General features: G+C 41.2%; 1 protein-coding gene across 1 annotated transcript in view; it reads left to right on the forward strand.

Moving 5' to 3' along the window:
* The window catches only part of imp3 (IMP U3 small nucleolar ribonucleoprotein 3), a 139,487-nt gene that overhangs the window by 69,625 nt on the left and 44,132 nt on the right, over positions 1-25,730 (forward strand). The window lies entirely within an intron of this gene.

A 25,730-nucleotide genomic window follows, 5' to 3' on the forward strand; every position in this document is an offset into this window, starting at 1 on the left:
AACGTTTTTTACAAGGTACAGGGATGAAGGGGATGGTTGACCAACAGGGGTTAATGTTTATTTATTATTTTATTTATTTATGTTTTTTAGTTACTTCATACAAATTACTTGTATGTGTATGTCAGTTGTATGTATATATATGTCTGTATGCATCTCTAAAAATTGTCTAGGGTATCATTTTAATTAATTAATTAATTAATTAATAAATATGGAAGAAGGGTTTAGGGAGAAGGGGTGAGATTAAATAAGTTATTCTTCTTCTCACTCCTTTTCGAGCTTGTAAAGAAAAATTGTTGGACATTTAAATTTTGTTTTATGCTTTTCATTGCTTTGCAAATATTGCCTGGATTGTCCAATTGTTTGACTACTTCGATTTTGTTGTTGTTATTTATTCCTATTTATGCCTTTACTTGTTCGGAATAAATAAATAAACAAAAAAACAAACAAAAAAAAACAAAAGGATTTGAGTATAAGAGCAGGGAGGTTCTACTGCAGTTGTACAGGGTCTTGGTGAGACCACACCTGGAGTATTGCATACAGTTTTGGTCTCCTAATCTGAGGAAAGACATTCTTGCGCTAGAGGGAGTACAGAGAAGGTTCACCAGACTGATTCCTGGGATGGCAGGACTTTCATATGAAGAAAGACTGGATAGACTCGGCTTGTACACGCTAGAATTCAGAAGATTGAGGGGGGATCTTATAGAAACTTACAAAATTCTTAAGGGGTTGGACAGGCTAGATGCAGGAAGATTATTCCCGATGTTCAGAACTAGGGGTCACAGTTTAAGGATAAGAGGGAAGTCTTTTAGGACCGAGATGAGAAAATCAATTTTTACACAGAGAGTGGTGAATCTGTGGAATTCTCTGCCACAGAAGGTAGTTGAGGCCAGTTCATTGACTACATTTAAGAGGGAGTTAGATGTGGCCCTTGTGGCTAAAGGGATCAGGGGGTATGGAGAGAAGGCAGGGATGGGATACTGAGTTGGATGATCAGCCATGATCATATTGAATGGTGGTGCAGGCTCGAAGGGCCCAATGGCCTACTCCTGCACCTATTTTCTATGTTTCTATGTATAAGCCAGCATCTGCAGTTCATTTTTATTCCATGCTCTTAAAATATATATATATACTGATTAATTACTGTGCGTCTTGTCAATGGTGCACACTACAACTGAACGTTGCTCTTAGTAGATGACATACAGCTTGTTTATTACTTTTGGCTTCCTGGATAAATCAGTTACAAATCTGCCAGGCTCCAATTTGAGGTTTACTTTTTTAAATAATGTTCGGTCCCTGCAGCAAGATTACAAAATATTGAGCTTCCGCTGCAAAAAAACCTCCCCTCCTCTCAAAGCTTGAATAGTAAATTTTACACCAACCAACACCCTTCCTGTTTTAAAGGTGACAACTCTTGTCGATCACTCTAGGACATCTCACTAAAATGAGCACTCCTCCTCACTCCATGAATCAACAACATTGGCAGATAGTTTGACCATTGAGGGTATTGCAACAAAGCTGAATCTTGCACACTCCTGATTTCTGGATGTGCACTCCACGTAAAAGTTCACTAACTATGGATTGAAATCCTAGCCTATTTAGTATGCTTGGATACTGAGAGCATTTGTGTTCCCTTGCACAGCAAAAGTCAAATCAGTAATTTTTGTTTTCTTGACGGTGCTGTAAGTTAGCTTTCTAGATAACGTTGGCACTAATCTTCAAAACTTCTTGGCAGCTTCTCTTCCGAGTATTGTGTAATGCGAGAAGACAGAAGTAAAAGGGTAAAACGCCTTAATCTATGTGGGCTGGAGGGTTTGGTTGAAGAAAATAAGTCTTTGGGTTTAGTTTATTGTCATGTGTACCTTGATACAGTGAAACACTTTTATTGTGTTCTAACTAGTCAGCAGAAAGACAATACATGATTACAAAGTAAAATCTGATCGAAGATAGTTCGAGGGTCTTCAATGCGGTGAATAGTGGCTCAGGACTGCTCTCGAGTTGTTGATAGGATGGTTCAGTTCAGTCTTTATACTGTATGTGATAGGCGGGCACACTGATTTATTATGACCTGGAGTCAATTTCCATTTACTTTATACAGGATCTTTGTAATTTACGGGCTTTTTGGCAGCTGAATTATGCTGTTTACAATAAGGATCAGTGGACTCTGTTTTAAGACATGGGATTCCAGAATTTATTGGTAGTGTTTGTGGGATTTTTGTCTCATTCCTATTATGGTGAAAATTTTAAATCTGTGCTGTTTTTTCTAGGTCATTTTACTCCTCGTCCATTTGTGCAATTTTAAAAGCTTTTCACTTGAGATGAGTGTGCTTTCCAAAGTAAATTTTGAAACCATCCCAAGATTTCAGATTTAGTCCTTGCCCAACACGGCCATAAAATGAACATATGTGTAGGAAAGAACTGCAGATGCTGGTTTAAATCGAAGATAGACACAAACTGCTGGAGTGACTCAGCGGGACAGGCAGCACTTCTGGAGAGAAGGAATGGGTGATGTTTCTGGTCGAGACCCTTCTTAAGACTGCTTAAGTTACTTATGGAGTCAACTCTTCAATGCCCCATCTACACTAGTCCCACCAGCCCACGTTTGGTCCATGCCCCTCTAAACCTTTCCAATCCATGTATCTGTCTTTTAAATGTTGTTATATTACCTGCCTCAACTACTTCTTCTGGCAGCTCCTTCAGTACACCTATCACCCTGTAGGTGGAAAAAGTTGCTCCTGAGGTTCTAAATAAATCTTTCCCCTCTCACCATTAGCCTATATCTTTTGATCTTGATTTCCATCGCTGACTGGATAGCATGCAATAGCTTTTTACTGTGCCTCAGTACACGTGGCAATAAACTACTCTGGGTAAAGGACTGTAACTATTCCTCTAATGATCTGTAAGATCACAACTCGGCCTCCTGTGCTCCAATGAATAAAGTCCTAGCCTGCCCAACCTCCACCCGATAGTTCAGGCACTCAAGATGCTCGCTGACCCGCTGAGTTTCTACATCATTTTGTGTTTATCAGGTGTTTCAGTTGCACTCTGCATACCTTACTCCTGCGTTTGCCCATTTTAGGGACTCAGGCCGTTGATACTGTCCTTCGGCCCATGACTGGTTTGAACCTTAAACTTTCCCTGTTAGGAAAAAACAGGCACATTATTATGCTGGTAGGGAATTTTGAGTTTTGGATCCAGCGATGAAGAGAGAGTGATATATTTCCAAATCATTTTGATGTTGGACTTGGAGGAACACAGGTTGGTGGTGGCTTTGCTGACATACACCTGCTGCATTTGTCATTGTTGATAAATGTTGTGGGTGTAAAGGTACTGTTGAGTTTCATGGATATCATTGTAGCTGCCCTCATCTAGGAACATTCTTGCCTTACCCTCTGTAAATGATGGAAAATTATCGTTCTGCAGATTGACAATAAGTATCCTTTTAAAAAATTGGTCCTGTTCTACACATGGGGTTTTGCAGTAAACCTGGGGACATATGCATCTGCAATTTGTAGATTGGTGACAATTACTTAATTGGGTTTCCCTTGTGATTGTTTGCTCAATACCTATTGCAGATTCTATCAATCTATCTGATAGTTATGTCCTTTTGGGCTTGACCAGCTCAGTCACTGGTGGCCCTACCATGCCGCTGTTGATCATGAACATTAGTCCACCTAGGCTACACGAGCTGCTTCCAGTGCTCCAGGTTTTGCCCAGCATTGATTCATCAGTGGAGGAAAGATGATAGTAATCAGGTGGGTGCTTCCTCTCGGTGTCAGAAGACTCATGGGGTCTGGAATTTGTACTGAGGATGCATGGGTGTGTATGCCTGAGAGGCACGTGGAGCCTATTTTGCAGCTCCAGGTCACTTCCATGAGTCATTCAGCATATGAAAGCTATTGCTGCTGTGAGCCCAAACTAGAAAATGTTTTAATGTTTCTTCAAGGGAGTAAGCCACAATAACCTCTTAAAGCAAGATTAGCCCAATGTCTAGACTTTTTTTGGCAAGATATAAACACTGCAATAAAGCAGTGAAGTAGTACATCAAATATTAAGGACTGCCTATAGAAACAGAAAATATAACAAAATATAGACCAGTGAATAGACTAGGTATCGTTCGTTAAAGAACATGATTAAATAGAATCCACACAACACACCAAAATGCCTAAAGTCCAATTCTGAACAATAATTTGAATGTTGACTGAGCAATATTTTGAACAAAAAACAAGTGCTGAAGGAACTGTGCAGGCTTCGCAGCATTTTCCTCCAGCTCTGATTTTTGGCTGAGATTCTGTCCTCTACAGGATCCTCTACAGTCATCATGTATCCAACAGAATTATTATGGTAGGCGATTCGACAGTGCCACTGAATGGTAGGTCTGCTGGCACTTGTGTGCTGAGCATATTGCCTGCCTCTACTTGCTCAGAGTTAGCTGTATCTCGCAGAATACGGCCAAAGGCCACTTTATTTTCTGAGCAGTTGTGAATGGAGTGCATTTCACGAGTGAATATCCTCACTCCTGACCAGATAATGAGGAAAATGTCATGGTTGAAGTATCTGAAGATGGTTCAGTTGAGGACACAGTGCTGAGGAGCATATGCAGTGGCGCCCAGTAGCTGAGATCAGCATCCATAATTACAACCATTTCCTTTCATATAAGCTATGAGCCTAACCACGGGAGTGTTTTCTCCTCAATTCCCATTGACTTCAGCTTACTCAGGGATTCTTGTTGTCCCGCTTACTCAAATGCTCAGGGCAGTCAATCTTCCCCTGTCTCTGGAATTTATTTATTTGGATCAAATTTGAACCAAGGCTGTGATGAGCTCTTGGACTGAATTGTCCTGGCAATTAATGGGTTACGACCGAGCAATTGCTTCTTCACTTTATAGATGAATCCGCTGGTATTTGTTATTTCTGCACTATTTCCCATGTTATTGGTTGGAATAAAGGATCAATTAAGACAGATATTCTTGAAGGATATGTAGGAGCTCTCTGGTTTTGAGTCCTATCAAGTATGCATAAATAGGGTGATAAAGCAGGGGGTAATATTTGCTTCATGTAATTATTTAAGATGTTTCTTCAGGGAGTCAGGATATAGAACTTATCATGTGGAGTAGTTGAAATAAATATACTGAAGCATGTAAATTCATGGTTAATGTGCACATAAAAAATGAGAGGGATATGCCAAGTGTGAAGGAAGTTGGTAATTACAGTGCAAAGAGACTGATGTAGAATATAAGCACCAGATTAATTTAGTGAGGATGAATAGCCTACTCCGCTTTGAATTATTTGCAATCAAATTAACCATCTGTTTATAAAGATGATGATTATTATGTAAGTAATGAAATACTTCAGTATCATACCAAATACCAGTCTGTTTTCTATTCTTCAGCAATTCTATATTTCAAGTTAGATTTTCTGTTACCACAGACGAACCTCAAAGCAGTGAAATGTAACATCAAGTATTCTGACAGTTTTTTTTAACAAGCTGCTCACATCCATAAAAAGCGTTTTACTGAACAACAGTACCCTTTCTTTGTTAGTTGTCGTTGGGATGAAATCCAAAATCCGACTATTTTGCCTGCCGATATAAACCACAGCTAAGCATTGTACTGAATAGACCATGACTTGCAAATACCACTGCCTATGGGGTGCATTTCATACAAAGCCAAATCTAAAAGCAACATAGTACTGTATATCTATCTTGCTTCTTTGTGCATCTATTCTTCAATTAAGCCATCTTCCCCTGCATTAGAAGCTTGGAATATGAACAAGTTAACTCAACTCAAATCGAGGTTGTACATTGTCAGGATTATAATATACATCAACAAAGTAACACCATTGTGTGGCGAAACAATGTAAAACTATGATTAGATTTCTGCTAACATTGCAAAAGTGTAATTGCTGCTTTTTTCTGTATTGCAAAAAGTAGAAAACACGGGAAAGTTTGTCCATGGTTCCAATTGAAAGGAATGCTCAGATGATGCTTTTCTGTTTATAATAGTCACTAAATCTTTTCATTTAAATCTCCCCCATTTTTTTCAAGCTTTGCTTGTTTTTTTAAACATTTTCCAGCCTGGTATTTAACGTTTGCGAAAACAATACCCTGTCAATCTGCTCCTTTGTGGCATGCATTAGCAAGCAGAATCAAACATTTTTTAGTGAAGAGTGGAGTAGCATCTGAAAGTGGTTGGACTGAGCATTCTGCCACACCACCTCAAGAAGCTCCTGCTGCAGTGTACTGAGGCTGGGATGAAAAAGCACACCCATTTTGTTTGTGCAAAGTACAGCTTCAAACATCAGCATGTTTTCTCTTTTGATGCCCATTGACTTCAGTTTCCGAGGGACTTATTTTCACCTTGATTCTAAGATTCAGCACTTCAGTCAGCTGTGATGAGGTTTGACCACAGCCCAGGGCTGTGATTAACATCAGGAGTTCAGTGATTCCTGATGCAAACCCAAAGTGAGAGACAGTTTGCAGATTACTAGAAAGAAGTGCAATGGTGTGCATCTCAGAATACAATACAATACAATACAATACGGGTTTATTCGTCATATTGCACATAAAGTGCAAGTGAAATGAATATGTCAGCAGCGATACAATGAGAAAGAACACACAATACACAATAAAAATTTAACACAAACATCCACCACAGCATTCATCACTGTGGTGGAAGGCACAAAAATTGGCCAGTCCTCCTCCATTTCCCCCCGTGGTCGGGACCAGAGTCCAGAGCCAGTCCATAGTCGGCTCTTCCCCACCGGAGACCGCGGCTTCAGGATGGTGTAGGCCGCAGGCCGGCGGTCGAAGATTTAAAGTCCCCGCCGCGCCGCAGTCAGAAGCACCGCAGACCACAGGGCCGGTGGTCAAAGCTCCCCTCCAGGGATGATGGTAAGTCCACGCCAGGTCCGCGTTAGAAGTTGGCCGCGGGCCGGCGGTGGGAGCTTCTTCTTCCCCCGGGTCCCCCACGAGGGATCCCGGGCTGCAGACGCCGCGCCAGCTGGAACTCTGCAGAACTGCCGGCTGCCGCGGGCCAACGAAACGGAGCGCTCCCCTCCGGCGAGCCTCAGCGAGGGCTCACCCGCTCCACGCCGAGAGTCCACGCTGCGCCTGCCGCTGGAGCCCCGGGCGCGTCTCCGGGAAAGTCCGCGCCGATCCTTGCTGTTAGGCCACGGGGGAGGCGACCTGAAAAAAGTCGCCTCTCCGTGGAGGAGGCGACCAAAGCGGTTTCCCCCACACCACCCCCCCACACAAGACACACAAAGAAACACAAAAAACATACTTTAAAACATACTAAAAAAACAAAAAAAGTTGAAAAAAACAGACACGCTGCTGACAGGGCGACGGCTTGCATCGCGCCACCACCGACCAATTTTAGTTTTAGAAGGATACCAAGATGTACCATTTACTTCTGATTCAATGTCAGCCTTGTCCCTTTGTAATGATATGCTGGGGAAGTTCATTGCTGAGGATGTGGGTAATCAGTGAGCTGCCTCCATCCATTAGTTATTTCCTTATTCACCACCCTTCATATGTAGATGTGGCAGGACTGCAGATGTTTCACCTGATTCATTGGTTGTGAAATTGCTCGGCTCTCTTTGAAGCATGTTGTCTTGTGCTGCTTCATCGTGTTTGCAACTGTTAAGGAGCTGTTCTTGGGTCACCCTTGTGCACTCTTCATTTAAACATGGTGGAGCAACCATTCCCCTAACTGGCTTGATTGTAATGATGGGATGAGTTATTTGCTGGATCGTGAGGGTGCTTTTGGGTGCACATTTGAGCTGCTCAATACATTTAGCATGATTGAGCTGCCACACCCAATGCCATGGGCAGAATCGTCAGCATGAAGACGGTGTATGCTCTGCAAGAACTGTATGGTGGCCAGATGGCTCTTCCGCAGGAGCATGGGCAAGGACAAAATGGTGATCTAGTCATTACCTGCAAGTCTTGTAACTCGGCAAACTCAATCATCAGTGGTGCCTCCAGGCCACAGGATGGAGATTTGTCTGCTTGCCAACGTATGTTTTGGTGACTTGGTTATTTCACTGCTTCTTCCTGGTGGGGTTTTTTTTAACTCAAAGGAGTACTGATTCATCAATGTTGAAGATTTCCAGAGCTTGTCTCTGTATGCCATGGTACTTCAGCCTGTGGTGAGGATATCGACTCTGGGTCAGTTCCTGTGGACTGGAGGGTAGCCAATGTAACTCCACTTGTTAAGAAAGGAGGGAGAGAGAAAACTGATAATTACCGACCAGTTAGCCTTACATCGGTAGTGGGGACGATGCTGGAGTTGATTATTAAAAATGTTATAACAGCGCATTTGGAAAGCAGTGATGGGATCGGTCAAAGTCAGCATGGATTTATGAAGGGGATATCATGCTTCACTAATCTTTTGAATTTTTTAATTAATTAAGGGTGATCCTAAATTGACTGAAGTATTTTCTGGATGCAGCAAAACACTGTTCTCATAATCTATCTTACTAAAAGTCTGATCTTGACCACTTCCTGTTGTTCTGTATGTTGATTTTAGAAACCACGCTGCCACTTACAACTGTGATGTTTGGCCATTTTACTCAGAGTCCCCCTCCGCTGCGCAGGACAAAGTGACCTTCAGGAGAGATTCTCTCTCCTGAAGGTCACGCCCCTTCCGGAGGTACTATAAATTTTTTTAAATTTTTATTATTTTATTAGAAGTTAAAACCCAGAAATGTTGAGTGCCTCAGTCAGTCTCTGCAAGATGGGGGAGCGAGAGGGTCACATCTCTCAGTCTGAGCTGTGAATAACACTGAGCACATGTCTACTAAATTGTGAGTGGTTTTACTGACCTGTCAGTGCCCTTCAATGTGGTTTGAAAATATAGTTTAGAAATGCTAAAGCTGTGTTGCCTTTGGTTTGGAAATGCTAAAGCTGTGCTACCTTTGGTTTGGAAATGCTAAAGCTGTGCTACCTTTGGTTTGGAAATGCTAAATGCTGTGTTGCCTTTGGTTTGGAAATGCTAAAGCTGTGCTACCTTTGGTTTGGAAATGCTAAAGCTGTGCTACCTTTGGTTTGGAAATGCTAAAGCTGTGTTGCCTTTGGTTTGGAAATGCTAAAGCTGTGTTGCCTTTGGTTTGGAAATGCTGAATGCTGTGTTGCCTTTGGTTTGGAAATCCTAAAGCTGTGTTGCCTTTGGTTTGGAAATGCTCTCAGCTGTGTTGCCTAATTAAAGTTGCTTTGCCTAATTAAAGTTGCCTTGCCTTCTATATAATTAAAAGTCTAATCTTGACCACTTCCTGTTTGCGCTTTATATTGATTTTAGAAAAAACGCTACCACATATGGCTGTGATTTTTGGCCATCTTACTCAGAGTCCCCCTCTGCTCATCAGGTGCCGAGGATTTTTCCCATCGATGAAAAGTAAAAGAGTTATTAGTGTTTAAAAAATGTTGAGATTCTCTCTCCTGTCAATCACGCAATGAAGGCCACCCCCCTGGTGGGAGGGGGGGAGGGGAACTATAAAACCCAGAAGTGTGGGGGTGGCTCAGTCTCTGCAAGATGGAGGAGGCAGTGGTCACGACTCACCTGGGGCGGAAAACCCTGTGGGGCCAGAGGGGACATGTCCCCCCCATGTTTTGAGAGGTGGGGGACATCCCCCCCCCCCCCCCCCCCCCCAAGTTTTTGTCATCCGGATTTTAAAATCTCCGCTTTCCCCGAGACAGTGGAGGTGGGAATGCTAATCGAGGGCGCCGATTGGACGAGAGAGACGTCGGTCAACAGGCAATGGGGCGGGACATGATAATTCAGCACGGTGATTGGAGATGAGGGAGGAGTAAGGGGGGGGGGGGGGACTGGGGATAGATTGGGGGAAGGAAACCTGCGCCTCATCCACAGCCAGGTTCGATCCCGGCGGCGCTGTCCCGTCCCCACCCGAGTGCCCCCCACCCCCCCCACGGGTGGCCAGAGAGGTCGGGAGTGAGACGCGAGCTGTACCCCCAGGCCCACAGCCAGCGCAGAGAAGCAGCGCTAAACCCAGCTCAACCTCTGCCTGGGCTTGCGGGAAATATGGCCAGCGCGGAGAAGCAGCGCTGGTGTCCCGTCAGTCCAGGCAGGGCTTGTAGGTTGAACTGCTTGAAATGGTATGAAACTGCACTTGAATTTGGTGGCCTTGCACCCTGCTTGAAATAGAATGCACTTGAGTTTGGTGGCCTTGCACCCTGCTTGAAATGGAATGAGTCAACTGCCAGCCCACAAGCCATGAGTGAGTGAGCTGCCAGCACAACAGGCTTCAGTGTCTGATCCTCCAGCCCAAGAATCCATTTGGCCCACAATGTCCATACTAGCCCTCTGGAAACCAGTCCCTTCAGCCCACAACACCCATACTCCTGCTCCAGAAAGCTCCCCCCAACCCCACTGGCCAGCAATATTGGAATTGGTGGAGAGGTGGAATATTGCGTTGGGGGAACCAGCTCTCCCTCGTGATGCTGGGACTCAATGGGTCCCGCTTAGTCTAGTAATACATTTTTAAAGATGATGGTTCCTGCCAAAAGGTCGTCAAAAATTAGAGAACTCTGAGGCAAAAGAAATGGGCACTGGTTGTTTGGCCTGCGCCAATTCTTGTCTTGGAATAAAATGCAGATGATGAGGGAATTAATCAATCACTGCCAGAATAGAACGTGAGGCCTGGAAGAGTAAACACAGAAGATCAGGATGAAAATACAGTTCAGCATTTATTGTGCGAGATAACTGAGTTTATTTGAAGTTGGTTGGAAAGGCAGAAAGAATGTGATGAAAAGCCAGAAAAAGAAATGGATAATGTCGACCGGCTTTGCGGTATTTACTGAAACTAATTTACAATTCCAAGTTATTAACTTGCTAGCTACATTTAAATTCTAGTTGCCATGGTTAGATTTAAACTTGTGTCTGAATTATTTGGTCAAGCCTCTGGCTTACTGGTCTACCGCAAGCATACTGCTGATAACGGAATGATGTTGAAAGTAATAAGTTAGACAATTTTTTTTTTAAACTTTTGACAGAAACTAAAATTATTTGTGAGAAACCAAAGCAGCAAGTATAAATCGATTTGAATGTGAAACAAATAACAAAAAGTTATAAAAATCTACAAATACAGACACTGGTAAAAAATAGAGGTGCAAGTGAATCAGTTCGGCTGAAGAGTTAACATTTCCGCGTTTAATGTTAATTGGTTTAATGTTAATCACATGTACTGTCATATCACTAAGTATTGCAGTTAGTGCAGAGAGTTGTGTCATAATAAGTTCATAAGTCCCATCAAGTCGACTCCGCCATTCAATCATGGCTGATCTTTCCCTCACAACCCCATTCTCTAGCCTTATTCCATAGCCCCTGATACCGTAATAATTAAAAATCTATCAATCTCCGCCTTACAAGCATCCATTTACTTGTCTGCAGCTGTCTGGATCAAATAATTCCGCTGATTCACCACCCTATAAATTTATACTCCGCAATGGCAAGGATTTAAAATTAGGAGCCGGGATCATTGTTGGCAAGCTCTCAGTTCGTCACAGAGAAATAATGAAGCCTCAATAAAGATGCACCACTTATCTTGGCAACGACTAGATATGTGTCAGAATATACTTTGAACTTCAGTTTATAAAATCTCATAACATCATCACATCACAATCTTAACCAGTTGACTGCTAAAATCAAACACCCAATGAAATTTGTGTTGGTTCTGAAATGAATTACTTGCACAATCTCTGGGGAATGTCTTAAATAAACCAGGTTTTTAATCTTGCAGCTTTTTATCACCACCTTTTGTTTTAATCTCTGAGGAAGGCTGCACAAGTATGTGGGGTGCCCTTTGTGTCCATCTGATTTTGCTCCTTGACTATTCTATTTCAGATCTACCTTGTTTGTTAAATAAACATTTTAAGCGTGTTCATATTTTTCCAAAGTTCTGGTGGAATTCCTATGTATTACTACATAAGCTCTAGAAAGGGTTGTGCACAAGTAAAAGTATTTTAATTCCTTGCGGTGTTTTCACAAGGAGCTCAGGCTGCTGGTTCCCAAGGTGATGAATTAGTCGTCTTGCATTTGCAAAGAGCAAAAGGCGCTTTTCAGTAGAGCGTCATTCCGTTCCCTTTAGCATAAAGAGAGAACCATTTTAATTAATAACTACTTTGAAACATTTCTTAATTTTGAGGTCTTGCAGTGAAAAGCAGATTTGAGTGGGATTGGCACATCTCTGAATGTGGCAGAGGTCTGCAGCCCCAAAGGTTGCTGTTTGCCTCTGTGTGGCTGAACTAATACTAATTAAAACATCGAGGCCTGTTCTTGTACGGCTTTGCAAAAATCTGAAGGAACAGCTTTGATAACTTTTCCAAAGTGGGATTAGCGTTTCTGTAGCAACGAATGTTTTTGATACAGACGTAATGTTCACAGAGATGGATAAAGTTGGCTTAAAATATACATTTGGGTTTTGGTACATGCAACCTCGCTGACCAGAGGAATTTCTAACTCAACTCCCACTTCACCTACTTAAGCATTGAATAATAGTGCTGCTCCATGAATGTGTTATCAGTATTCCAGCCTTCTTTTCTTGTCTTACTTGTGTTGGGCCAGTTTTCATAAGCTGGGAGTTAGGAAAAATTGTCAGTCTTTTTGTTGTGCTGCTCCCTCATTTATAGCGACAGGGGGAGCAGTTCAAGAAACCCTGATGGAAACAAAATGATTGGACTGTACTAACAGCATTTAAAGTAATAATGTAAAATTGGCGTTAAATTTATTTGCCTGGCTTTTTGAGAGTGATTAAATGCAACATTCTAATTACGAGTAGGGGCAATCAATTTGGCCCCACTCTCCTGTTCTGTCATTTTATAAAATCATGGCTGATTTAATAGAACTTCAGCTCTGGTTTCTCGCATACTTGCGGTAACATTTTACCTCCATGCTTATTCAGAATCTATTTATTTTTGCCTTAAATGTTTTTGGTGACTCTGACTCAAATACCTTTTTAAAGCACAGAGTACCAAGGACTAGGAATGCTTGGTGGGGGGGGGGGGGTGCCTTATTTTCAACCAATGGCCTTGATGCAGCTCGTAAAGCCGGGTTCGATCCTGACATTGGGTGCTGTCTGTGTGGAGTTTGCACGTTCACTCTTGACTGTCTGTGTTTCGACTTGGTGCTCTGGTGTCATCCCACATCCCAAAGAGGTTGATTGACCTCAGTAAAATTGCCTTGAATGTTGGTGAGAAAGTGGGATAATGTGAAACTTGTGTAACGTGAAACAGATGATCAATGGTGGGGCATTGCCTCGGTTGACCGAAGGGCCTGTTTCCATGCTGGAAACAGATGAGCTCATGTGTGCCTTATAAAAATGAAGCCAACCTCCCTCTTTTTGTATTCAGTCTCCCACGCAATTAAAAAAAAACATTGTTATTTTTCTCTTATTACTTGATGTATCTGCAGATTAGCTCATAGTACCTGCATTTTTCTGTTATAAAACTAAGGTCCTTAGGAGAACAATGTTATGAAGAGTATTTTCTTTCCTCAAATAAACTGATGTCTAAACTTCAGAAGATCAAAGAGGAACTGCCAAAGGTGGACACAAAATGCTGGAGTAACTCAGCGGGTTAGGCAGCATCCCTGGAGAAAAATAATTGGTGACATTTATTCAATCTGTTATAAAATGCCTTCAGATGTCCTGCAGGGAATGTGACAAGTACTCTATATTGAATCAAATGTATTTTAATGAACATTATGAGCTCAGATAGGTGGGACTTGAACAAACAGTGCAGCGGAGCTTATTTTACAATTCTTTCTGAACGTGTCTCATCGCAGAACTGAGGATTGTGAAAATCAGTTATTGGATATTCTCAACTCATCACCTTCAATTCCCCTTCCCCCCGCCACTTCCAATTAGTTTATTTGATAAGCTATTCTTTCTATAAGCTATTGCTTTCTAAGTGTTGGCTTGGCTAATATTACAATTACATGCTTTGTCCAAACACAAAGATAAATTATTTGAAAAAGAAAGCGATTTAGCCTTGGACAAATGCTTTGGATCTTAATGTGACAAATAAAATTGACTTTGACTTTGGAGCTTTACCTACTTTGATGTGATAGGGCTGAACTAGAGTAATTTAGAACCCAGAGAAATGAGTCAAGCCAATTGGACTGCAACAGACATGTTTGTGTTCGAACACATTATGCATGAATTGGGTTTGGAGCCAGAAGAACACTACCAACAATAACTTCCATTTATACAGTCCCTTCAGGATTGGAAAACATCCAGACATAATAGGTGGCCAGGAAGGGATCATGTATTATGTGGTTGTGAACAGAGTTAGTGGCAGGGTCCAAAGTCTGTGTCTTTCATCTCGCTGTTAGTTGGAGGGGAATTCTGTTTATCCACGATTGAATGTCAGAAATCTAAACTTAACAATTTAGATTGTGTGGAGAGGTCGAGAGATGGTGGCAAGGCCGAGCTGGATATTGCGATTTTGCGCACTCGTGTGTTTTGAGCAGCATGTTAATGAGAAATAGAATTGGGTCATGGATTAATTGTTATGGACCTCAGTGGCATTTAACTTGCCAAAACCTCAGTCTAAAATGGCATCTGCAGGTTGGATAGAATTTCAAAGATGATGATAAAGAAGCAGTAAAGGTGCTAGGTTTGAATGTTGAATTTATTTAAAGTTTTCATTTCTCTTTCATCGTTTGGAAATACTCAAGTTGGCTTAGGTAGGATTTGTATAGTACTTTTTTATGCTGGTATCAATGGAACTAATTTTCATTTTTAGATATTAACTGATAACAAGATAGGCTAATATGGTGGTGCATCTTGTAGGACTGATCTCGCACAGAACCAATGGTCCAGGTTTAATTCTTACCTCTAATACTGCCTATGTGGAGCCTCCTTGTGATTATGTGGGTTTCTCCTGGTGCTCCAGTTTCTACCCTCGTCGCAATGATACATTAATTGGCAGCTTTATTGACCGCTATAAATTGCTCCTAGTATGTGGTGAGTGGTAGAAATCCAGTGCGAGTTGGTAGGAATGTGGGGAGAATAAGATAAGGTGGGATAAATGTAAGATTTGTGCAATTTGGTGTTTGAAGGTTGGTATTGAATGGTAGGTCGAAGGGCCCTTTTCTGATTTGTGTTCTTCTGATTTAATGAATATACTAGATCAAGTGGGACCCATTGGGTCTCGTCCCCCAATGCGGGGGGGGGGGGGGGGGGGCACAGGATGGCTGGACCCCAAACGCAGCGTTGGCGCTCACCCCGGAGACAGGCCCCCCCCGGAGCCAATCACCCCCATTGTGTGCTTCTGATTAAATGAATATACTAGACCAAGTGGGACCCGTTGAGTCTCATTCCCCCAACTTAACCCGTTCCCCCAACACAACCCAGCTGAGGCCAGCGAGCGGGGCCGAGAAAGTGAATAAAAGCAAGGCGGGCCAAGCCGACCGAGCGGGGCCTGAATAAAAGCAAGGCGGGCCGGGCCGAGCCGAGCGAGCGGGGCCGAGAAAGTGAATAAAAGCAAGGTTAATCTCTTTTTTTAAACCGCGAGGTGTTTTAAAATAAATCTTATCTTTAAAGATGGCGAAAATTATGCAGTCAAAATCAAGCGTTGCAGAAGTTTTTTGTCTTTTTTAAAAAGTTGAATCATTGATAATGTTATATATAGAATCTTAAGTGAGTCTGATTAAGGCATGGAGAGGAAAAATGTGAGCCAGAATATTAAAAATGTTAGCGCTAGCGCATAGCTTTTTGAGGAAGATACAAAGAATACAGACACACATACAAGATTAGACATTTATAGGTATACAGATATATCTCTGTCACTGCTGCAGTTGAGACCATTAATTGTGTCAATTAAAGTTGTGGAAATTATCTTTTACAAATGAACAAGAAGCAGAAATTGAAAAGTGGTTATAGATCACATGCAGTAATTTTGTTCCTGTCTGTTTCAGTTTGATTCATCACTTAAGCATTTGGATCAAATTGTACTGTAAATTTCTACACAAAAAATATAAGAAATATTGAACTATATGTGGTGAACAGAATTGGAATGAAAATTGAGGAAAGGTTAAAATATGAACATCGATATAGATATACGATTAATTGTTTTAAGCTGGCATTGTTTAGCCACTATGTTTAGCCAATGGTGGTCGGTGTATTATTTTTGTCTGGATATATGCAGTGACAGTTTTTTAAGTGAATAGTTTTGTGAATAACATATCCAGAGCCTTCAGCAATTCATATTCAGAAATGAGAATTGAAGGGCTTGGTTTATTAAATGAAAATTTGTCAACTTTGGGAATACTGCAAGTTTTCAAAATATATTAAGTAAAAGTACAAAGCAGTTGAGTTCACATAGAAAGAAGATATCACTCTCTCCCTTTTGCTGGTTCTTAATCTATATTTTTCAGTTCTTGTGCTACCTAGTAAATTGTGATAACAATCTGGTTTGTGACCCGTTCACTAATAAGACTAATAAACCTTTTAAGCTCTGAGTTTACCAGCATTGCATTTAACATAGATGTGCCATCCCGATACTGTATTTACAAGACGTTTTCCCTACGTTTCATTCTCTAACATGAGGAATCCCAGTTTAATAAAAGGCTTCAAACATGAATGCATTTATTGTATAGATACGTTTTGGGATCTGGTTTGATCATATTGTCGTCTAAATGTAGAAATTTAGCACGTTATGAAAGTTCAACGTTTGTGTCGTTATTTTCACTCACCATTTTTGCATGCAGCTGAACTTTGCTAAACCATGCGCAATAAAAATTAATATAACATTGACTAGGAGGCGGCTTTCTGGTGTGAAGAACCCTCCTTCCAGTAGAAATAGTGCCAGAAGCAGTATTTTTGTTTTTTGCATTGTCTCTTCAATCTGCAAGTGTTGAACAATAGCTAGTCAAAATTAACGTAATAGTAACTCTTTTTCTCCCATGGGCAAGTACAATTTTTGATCTTAAAAGATCTTGTTTGAAGCAAATTGTGTATGTTATAAAGAATCGACTCCTCTGAACGCAATCTTACAACTATTGTCTGATTCAAATTGAGTTTAAATGTCCAGAATTGGTAAGTGGTTAGGATTTTTATTTTTAGGCCACATCAACTTAAAGTAAAAATCCTAACCACTTACCCCCCAATCTGAATGGTTGACACAATCTTCCCACCAGATTCAGAGCTTCAAGTACAAACTTAGATTCAAGAGTTAGGATGCAAGGAAATGTAAGTTAAAAGTGGCATAATTTACTTCCACCTTGTTATTTACACTGAATGATGTGGTGTAGTGTACTTATATAAATATGTTACAAAGTTATGGGAAATAGCAAAGATTATCTAATTCACAAGATTAGTGTTGTGTTCGTATCATATAAAATATATTTTGAAATTAACCAAGTGGCTGTTAATTCTTCACTGTCAAATGGAGCAGTTTTATGACATGGTTTGTCAGGGTAAAATGTGATAAATTGACTTCCATGGGAAACTCTCACAACTCTTTTCCCAAGGTAAATGGCATTGTTTGGCGCTCCTTGTATTAGTTTGTGATGTAATGTACATTTCTTTGAGAAGAAAAAATATTGAGACGATATTGCCCTTTATTTCCTGAAGTTCCCCAATAGTAGAACCAATTTGGTATATGACAGATGGGTATGGCATTGCCAGAATGGTGGGAAACTGCCTAGCTTATCTCTGATTCCCACCTTGAACTGTACGAAGAGATTGAGGACCTCCAATTAATATTGTCTACCTGATAAGTGTGGGTTTGTGAGACTTCAGAGTAAACATATTTTTCATGTATTTGGCCATAATGTGATGAAAGTACACAATTTTGTTGGGACTGTAACCTTGGCTGGTGAGAATTATTGCCTCAATCACTGTTTTATTAAATGAAGTCAACAATCCAGGTGGAATCCGAAGCAGAGCAGCTGTTTGCTATGATTTGTTTTGAACTTTTTTATTGATTCGAACCTTGAACTGCAGAACGTAATTGGTTTTAACATTTAAAAAAAAAATAAATGGGTCATCTGATTGAGATTTTAATCTCTCAAAATATATTTACGTTAAAATGTATTTGTAGACTTGGATCCTTTTCTTTTGGAACTTTGACATGCTTTTGACAGAACTCTCCTTGCTTGCATTAAGAAAAAGGCTGACCAATCAAAACAGACTTAATTTGGGGTATCCTACAGCAGCAATTACTCACATCCTCACAACTTAAGTTTATTGCACATCCAACATTCCATCACTTCATCCCTCACTTGCCGAGTTGGCAGCTCAAGTGGAACCCCAAATTAACAAAAAGCCATGGGTTCAGCTATAATTTCCGTAAAGTTTTCAAATTTATTTTCTTGGAGCTGGTGGCTAGGAGCTGGAATAGTTTGAGCTGAATGAGACGCACCTCTGTCAAGTGTTGAACACTTTGAAGATTATAAATTGTCCCTTCAGATAGAAATTTAACCAGTGGTTTAATTATGAAGTTATGTGGAATAGCTGTTATTTGCATGAATCGTATAAGATTAGTATGTAAGTGTAGGAGGTAATAAAGGAGGCTGACAGAAAATTACGGGTAATTGCGTGTGAAGCATCTACATAAGAGGGAGTGTACGCTTCAGTTATATTGAGGTTTGGTGAGACCATATCTAGAGTACTGCAGTCTAAACACAACTCGCTAACCAGGTAATGAGGGTAGAGAGTGACTTCCCAGGCTCCATGACTTTAACAAAGCTAATCGCCTCCGCATCAAAGCGTTTTTCCATGGGAAGGAGTCCTTGCACCCCAATGATGACCCCTTCTCCCATCTCCAACAGACGCCCTCTTCTTGGACTCCCCCTCATGGCCATCTACCTGCTTTAGACCTTTTTATTTTAAACTGCCGGCGGGATTTCAACTGCCTCAACTTTTCCACTCCCCTTTCTCACTCTAACCTCTCCCCCCCTGAACTTACAGCCCTCCACTCACTTTGCAACAACCCAGACTGGGTGATCAAACCTGCCGACAAGGGAGGTGCCGTGGTAGTGTGGCGCGCTGATCTCTACAAGGCTGCGGCCATGCGCCAACTCCTATTTATCCATGGACCTTGACCCCACAGACGATCACCAGGCCAATATTTCTAACACTATCACTGACTTCATCACTTCTGACCCTGCGCTCCCAAGCCTCCATCCTCATCGTTCCCCAGACCTGCTTGGCCCGATTTTCGCTTCTCCCCAAAATCCACAAACCTGACTCTCCTGGCAGACCCATTGTTTCTGCCTGTTCGTGCTCCACCAAACTTATTTCCACATACCTCGACTCCATCCTATCCCCCCTGGTTAACCCCTCCCTACCCATGTTCAAAACCCCTCACACGCTCTTCGTCTCCTCCATGACTTCCATTTTCTAGGCCCCCATTCCCTCATTTTCACCATGGATGTCCAGTCACTCTACACCTCCATCCCCCACCAGGAAGGTCTTGAAGCCCTCCGTTTCTTCCTCGACCACAGAACCAACCAATCCCCATCTACTGAAGTTCACCTGCATCTCCTCCAACCTCATCTATTGCATCCGCTGCTCTAGGTGTCAGCTGGTCTACATCGGTGAGACCAAGCGTAGGCTTGGCCATCGCTTCGTCCAACACCTCCGCTCGGTTCGCAATGACCAACCTGATCACCCGCTGGCTCAGCACTTCAACTCCCCCTCCCATTCCGAATCCTACCTTTCTGTCCTGGGCCTCCTCCATGGCCAGAGTGAGGCCCACCGTATATTGGAGGAGCAACACCTCATATTTTGCTTGGGTAGTTTATAACCCAGCGATATGAACATTGACTTCTCCAATTTTAGGTAGTCCCTGCTTTCTCCTTCTTTCGCCTCCCCTTCCCAGCTCTCCCACAGCCCACTCTCCCACAGCCCACCTCCTCCTTTCTTCTCCCCCCCCCCACCCCCCCCACCCTCATATCAGTCTGAAGAATGGTCTTGACCTGAAATGTCGCCTATTTCCTTTGCTCCATAGATGCTGCCTTACCCGCTGAGTTTCTCCAGCATTTTTGTCTACCTTCGATTTTCCAGCATCTGCAGTTCCTTCTTAAACAGAATATTAGTTTATGTTAGCGAGAGAAGAACAGATTAAATGGTATTTCTCAATCCAGTTGAATAGGCAATAGGATATAACTGTGCAGTTGCATGAATGGTTACGCAGATGGATTGGTTTGAAAATATGTTGGATGGAATTCGGAATTTATATTAAATTAGGATTGAATATAGTTTAACATGTAGTTGCATAACTCTGAAGGATGTTGATGGTCATGTGAGAAAGTTTTTGAATGCAACATTCAAAAAACTAAAAAGTGAGGTCAACAATAGATTATTTCCATTTACCTAACTAAATACATTGGAGAGTTATTGGAATGTGGAATTCTCTTGATTATTTAAGAAGATATTGGATACATATGGAAAATATTAGAACCATGGACAATAAAATGTGCACCAGATCCATGCTCAAACTGCTTGGCAAGGTTGCAACCTGAAGGCAATGTGGTTCTCCTGTGATGCCTGTTTTGTGTTGTTTATTACCCTTCTTTTCAAATTAATTGGAAACTGTTTTGTCATTTCATTGTTTACATAATGCTGGTGGTACAATTAACTAATTTCTCCAGGTCCCTCTGTTACACAGCAACCGGGCTTGTCAGTGATTCATATTGAGTGTTGATTCCAGCCTGCCTGAAATTCCTGGTCTCCTCTCTGCTAGTCACCCAGTTTCCAAACCAAGTCAAATCTGAGGTTATGCCCTTTGGACCAAGGAGGATAAATTCATAGTTATACAACATGAAAACCAGCCCAAAGCCCCAACTCACCCATGCTGACTGAGGTGCCCATCTATGCTGATCCTGTTTTCCTTTGTATTGCCCATATCTTAACCAATCCCAGTCATGTACATAATAAAATGTTTCATGTGATGAGAAGCTACAATTATAGAATCAGTGGATGTTCAAAATGATTTAAGGGTTGATTAAAATATCTTGCACAGCAACTGAAAATAATTCAGTAAAGGCTATTGGAATGCCGGTTGGCCTAATTGGATAGAGAACTTCAATCCAAGGATTTAAATATTATGTTGCAGCTATATTTTTAAACCCTGGTTAGGCACCAACAGGAGGACTGTGAACAATTCTAGACACAACACTTTATCTTGGCCTTGAAGGAAATGACGCGGAGATGAACCTGATTGAATCCCAGGATGCTAAGGGCTGAAATACAAAAGGAGTTGAAGTAAGTATAGTATTCTCTGTGGAATGTGGGAGGTTATTTGATTTAAGTTTTGAAAATAGTGATTGGGACTTAGAGGCACTGCTGGTTGAGAGTCTGAATCTAGATGGTGTAATCTAAAAAAATTAGAGCCAGAAAGGAAACGTTGCTACACTTGAGGGGTGATAAGAGTTTGGAATTCTTCTACTAACTGAAATTAATGATATTGAATTATTAATTTTAAATCTGAGAATGTTTTTGTAATCGGTGTTATTAGGATTTGTGGAAAAGACATGTTTCTGAACTTTGAACACAGATCTGCTATGATCTCACTGAGTGCCAAAACAAACTCAAGGAGGAATAAATGATCTATTATTCTTATGCTGCTATAGATAATGTAGTTTGTCTTGAGGCAGGTTTTAATTGTGTCCAGATGAACAACAAGCTTGATGCTGGAGTACGCATTTATCGTTCTAAATCTCTGATATATTTTGCCCCCCTAGTGACTGATTTGTTGAAAACCCACAGTCGTGGTTTGAGACAATATCCTGGCAGCTTTGCTTACTCACTTAGTGGTGATTCAGATTATAATGGAGTTTGCAGAGGTTCGGCAATTATGCTCAAATGCATAATGAGGAGGGTTCACGATAAGTTCTTGCTCCAATACTTTTGACATGCCTTTTGGGGAAAATATATATTATATGTATAATTCAGTCTGGGGGGGGGGGGGGGGGGTTGTTTCTTTAATCCTAATTGGGGGTAGAAAGGCATGCAATATATGCACATATGTATCCAGCTCTTTCAGGAAGGCAGAGGTTCACCTTAACCACCTCCAATCTGGTCTATGGATTGGGTGCTGGAGATATGGCCTTTATATTAGTGAAACCAGGCATAAACTAGGTGACCATTTCGTAGAACCCCTGTGCTGACTTTTACTGAGTGTTGTTTCAGATGTCCAGGACTAGCTCCTGCTGATTTCCCAGTGTGTCAGACTCGTGCTGGAGTTTTGCCACATTTAGTTGAACCCAAAATGTCATCATAATGCAAGGTGACACATTGCAGCTGAGCGAGATGCTGCCAATCCCACAGGACGAATCTGCCTTTGTTGTCTGGCCAGTTCTATGCTGGAAATCAACACTAGGTGAATGGGATCTTCTAGCATCAGGCGAGTAGCTGAACATGCTCCTGAGGTTTCTGGGTTAGGTAAATCAGGTCAGTGAGGTGAAACAATACAATCTTTGCAAAGAATGGTTGTCATTAATTTAGTTGTAGGAGACTCCTTCCACTTCTTCCTTCATAACTCCAAAAAAAGCACACTGGCACCATGTGAATTGATGACTTGGAGAAAATTTCAGCATGCAAGGGGTTACATTTCTGAACTTAATTATTTAAAAGACGATGACCCTGTGGTTTTGGCAAAGGCCATAAAATAGCTTGATAAGTCATTACAGTCTGTATAATAATAACTTCCCATGCAGCAAGTCCTGTTCCCAAGTGAAAATGGGCTATTTTTGGAGTGCTCAGGATCACTCTGGTAGGTCCTGAAAGTGAGAACAGTACTTTTTATAGTCCATTTTGGCATGGCATTTGGAAAGTTCATCACTATGTGGTTGTAGGAAGCTGAGAACGCAGAGGCCTGGTGTGCTCCCTTTGGAATCTCTGATAACCCAGATGGGAAACAGGAAGTAGCTCATAACAGCCTGTGTGTCTGCCTTCAGGGCTTTGGAGACTTGGGTTAGGGAAAGTTTAGGCTTAGGTTGGGAGAGGTGGGCAGGACAATAAACAATTTCTCATCATTGTTATTTCCCCAACTCTCTGAAATGGGCAGTCAAAGACATGAGGATAGGGATGGTTGCTATTGCTGTCAATTAACGGGTGGGCAATTCTAATGTGTTGGATTTTAAGTGTCAGTGAGCTGGTTACTTAAAACCATTCAAACCTAGTCATCTTGATTCCTGAGGAATTCTGCTGTACAGCATTGAGGGTCCAGTTTTCTTATGCAGGAACAGTGACTACACCTGAGTGTTCCGTTCTTTATAAATCACTTCAATGTATTGAGTATGTGCTAAGACTCAATGCGTACTAATTATTTCATGACTTCATTTAAAAAAAACTGACCTGTTTATGGAGCCTCTGGATAACTATCAGAATACCTAGTGAGATTATATGTGTTGATTGAATGTAGACCATTCCCTCAGATAGTGTTCACAGCAGTCACAAAACGTAGGCAGTGAGAAACATGAGGTTAAAATACTCACTGCAGTATTCAATAAATGTTAGTGGAATGCAGCAATTACTCATTGCCCCACTGGACTGCTTTATGAACACAGTCATTGTTAACTGATTGCAGCTGTCTGGAGGTTTAAAAAGTAAGGGATAACTTTGTGACTTTTACAGATGGTGAACAGAAAAATGTCTGCTTTTTTTGGGCTTGTCTTTATTTTGTAGTCTAATATAGTTTCACGCTGTATTCATTAACCAGCCAGAAAATGTTTCTAAATGCGCGCTTACATCCAGCTGTCTAGTCCTTGTTATGAGCATTAATCTCCATCTGGCACATTCCAAACGATCCAATCAATATAACGTTGATACTTCCATGCCACAACTTGCCAAATAAATCCATTTAAACAGAGACTAATGGAGCAATTTCTTCAGTGGGGGAAAAAAAATCCTTTATTCATTTGGGTTTTATGATTAAGCTGTTTATGTTAAATACAACATTAATCACAATGTGCACCCTTAAGAAAGATCCAAATTGCTTGGTGCTGGTGGACTCATTATTGCAAGTTTTTGGTTGGGCTTAAACATTGCAAGAATTTTTTGGATTGAAATTGAGTGGTGCCACAGTTATGAAAAATTGTATTTTGATCTGAGGCTTTATGTGAATGATTATCTTTCAGGTAGGAAACCAGAATGATGAAATAATGGATTGACTGTGCTTATATTCCTGGAATTTAGAAGGATGAGTGGGAATCTTTCAGAAACATATACAATTCTTAGGGGAGTGGACAGGCTAGATGCAGGAAAATTGCTCCCAGTGTTGGGGGAGTCCAGAGCCAGGGTTCACAGTTTAAGAATAAGAGGTAGGCCATTTAGGACTGAGATGAGGAAAAACATTTTCACCCAGATAGTTGTAAATCTGTGGAATTTTCTGCGGCAGAAGGCCAATTCATTGGATGTTTCCAAGAGAGAGTTAGATATAGTTCCTAAAGCTAACAGAATCAAGGGATATGGGGAGAAAGCAGGAACGGGGTACTGATTTTGGATGATCAGCCATAAGCATATTGAATGGCAGTGTTGGCTCGAAGGGCCGAATGGCTTACTCCTGCACCTATTTTCTACCTTTTATGAAAACTGTTTGACAAAGACCAGGTCTCTGGGAATAATCTTGCTAATCCATGCGTCTATCAAGGGAAGTGGTATCCAGCTATACTGAGAAACAATAATACATGTCATAGAGACAAACAGCACGGAAACAGGCCCTTCGGGCATACTTGTCTCTGCCGACCAAGATGTCCCATCTTGGCTAGTCCCACACTTGGTCTGTTGGAAGCTGGAGGAATGTCTGGAACAGTAGCATTTCTGAAAATTGTGAAATGTGTTTGAAATGGAAAGAACAAGAAAAAGAGAGGACGTGCTTAGGACAAAATAATTTGTACACATTTTTGCCTGCAACAATTTGGTAAATGCTTTCTCTTTCGTAAACATGTTATCAATCACAGAGATCATTGCAGACGAGTAAAATCCACTCCTTGTCCCATATTTGTTTCATGGTGAAGATCTCTATTATTAGTTTTCGCCTTCATGGAATTGTTTCAGTTAAATGTCCATTCTTTTTCTTGCACTTTCCTCTCAAACATCTCATTGTTGCCTACATTGTTTCTCATTATAGTTAGGTCTGTGTAATCATTGGCAGGAATTGAGGTCTGTTTTCTAATGTGTGAATGAGATTTGATGTCATTTCGCCAGCCTCAGTGATTGATTCAATCCTTATTTCTGACTGTAATTCCTGATTTCACAACAGTGATACATTGTTTAAGCGGATGCTGGGATTCAGATGATGTGTGCTTTATGTGAACTTAATGTGAGACACATTGTGATCCTAATTTGCTGATAGTGGTTGAACCAATCAAATGTAAAATAATTTTATTTTTCACAAAGTATCAGTTTTTAAATGCTCATGTGCTCTCGCCATTCGCTCAGATGTGTGAAATAGCATGTTCCTGGTTTGATTCATGTGTTGCTGAGTTGACTCTTCTTAGCAGGGTTAGTAAACTGCAAACTAAAATTAACCACGGTATATTGGTTGCACGCGACTAAACAAAATTTGCACTTCCTGGCTCTTAAAAGAAAAACAATGACAGAAGAATGAATGAAAAGCTGCATTATGCTGAAAAGCAGGCAACATTTTATGTTTCCCTGTTAGGTTTGTCTTACTATGGAATGTCAATTTGTTATCTCTAAATCGACAATACTATTGCTCCAGAGGTTTTAAGATAGTTATGGGCCTGTCCCACTTAGGGGATTTT

This window comes from Leucoraja erinacea, chromosome 10 (genome assembly GCF_028641065.1).
Source record: "Leucoraja erinacea ecotype New England chromosome 10, Leri_hhj_1, whole genome shotgun sequence".
In the NCBI taxonomy this organism is placed as follows: Eukaryota; Metazoa; Chordata; class Chondrichthyes; order Rajiformes; family Rajidae; genus Leucoraja; species Leucoraja erinaceus.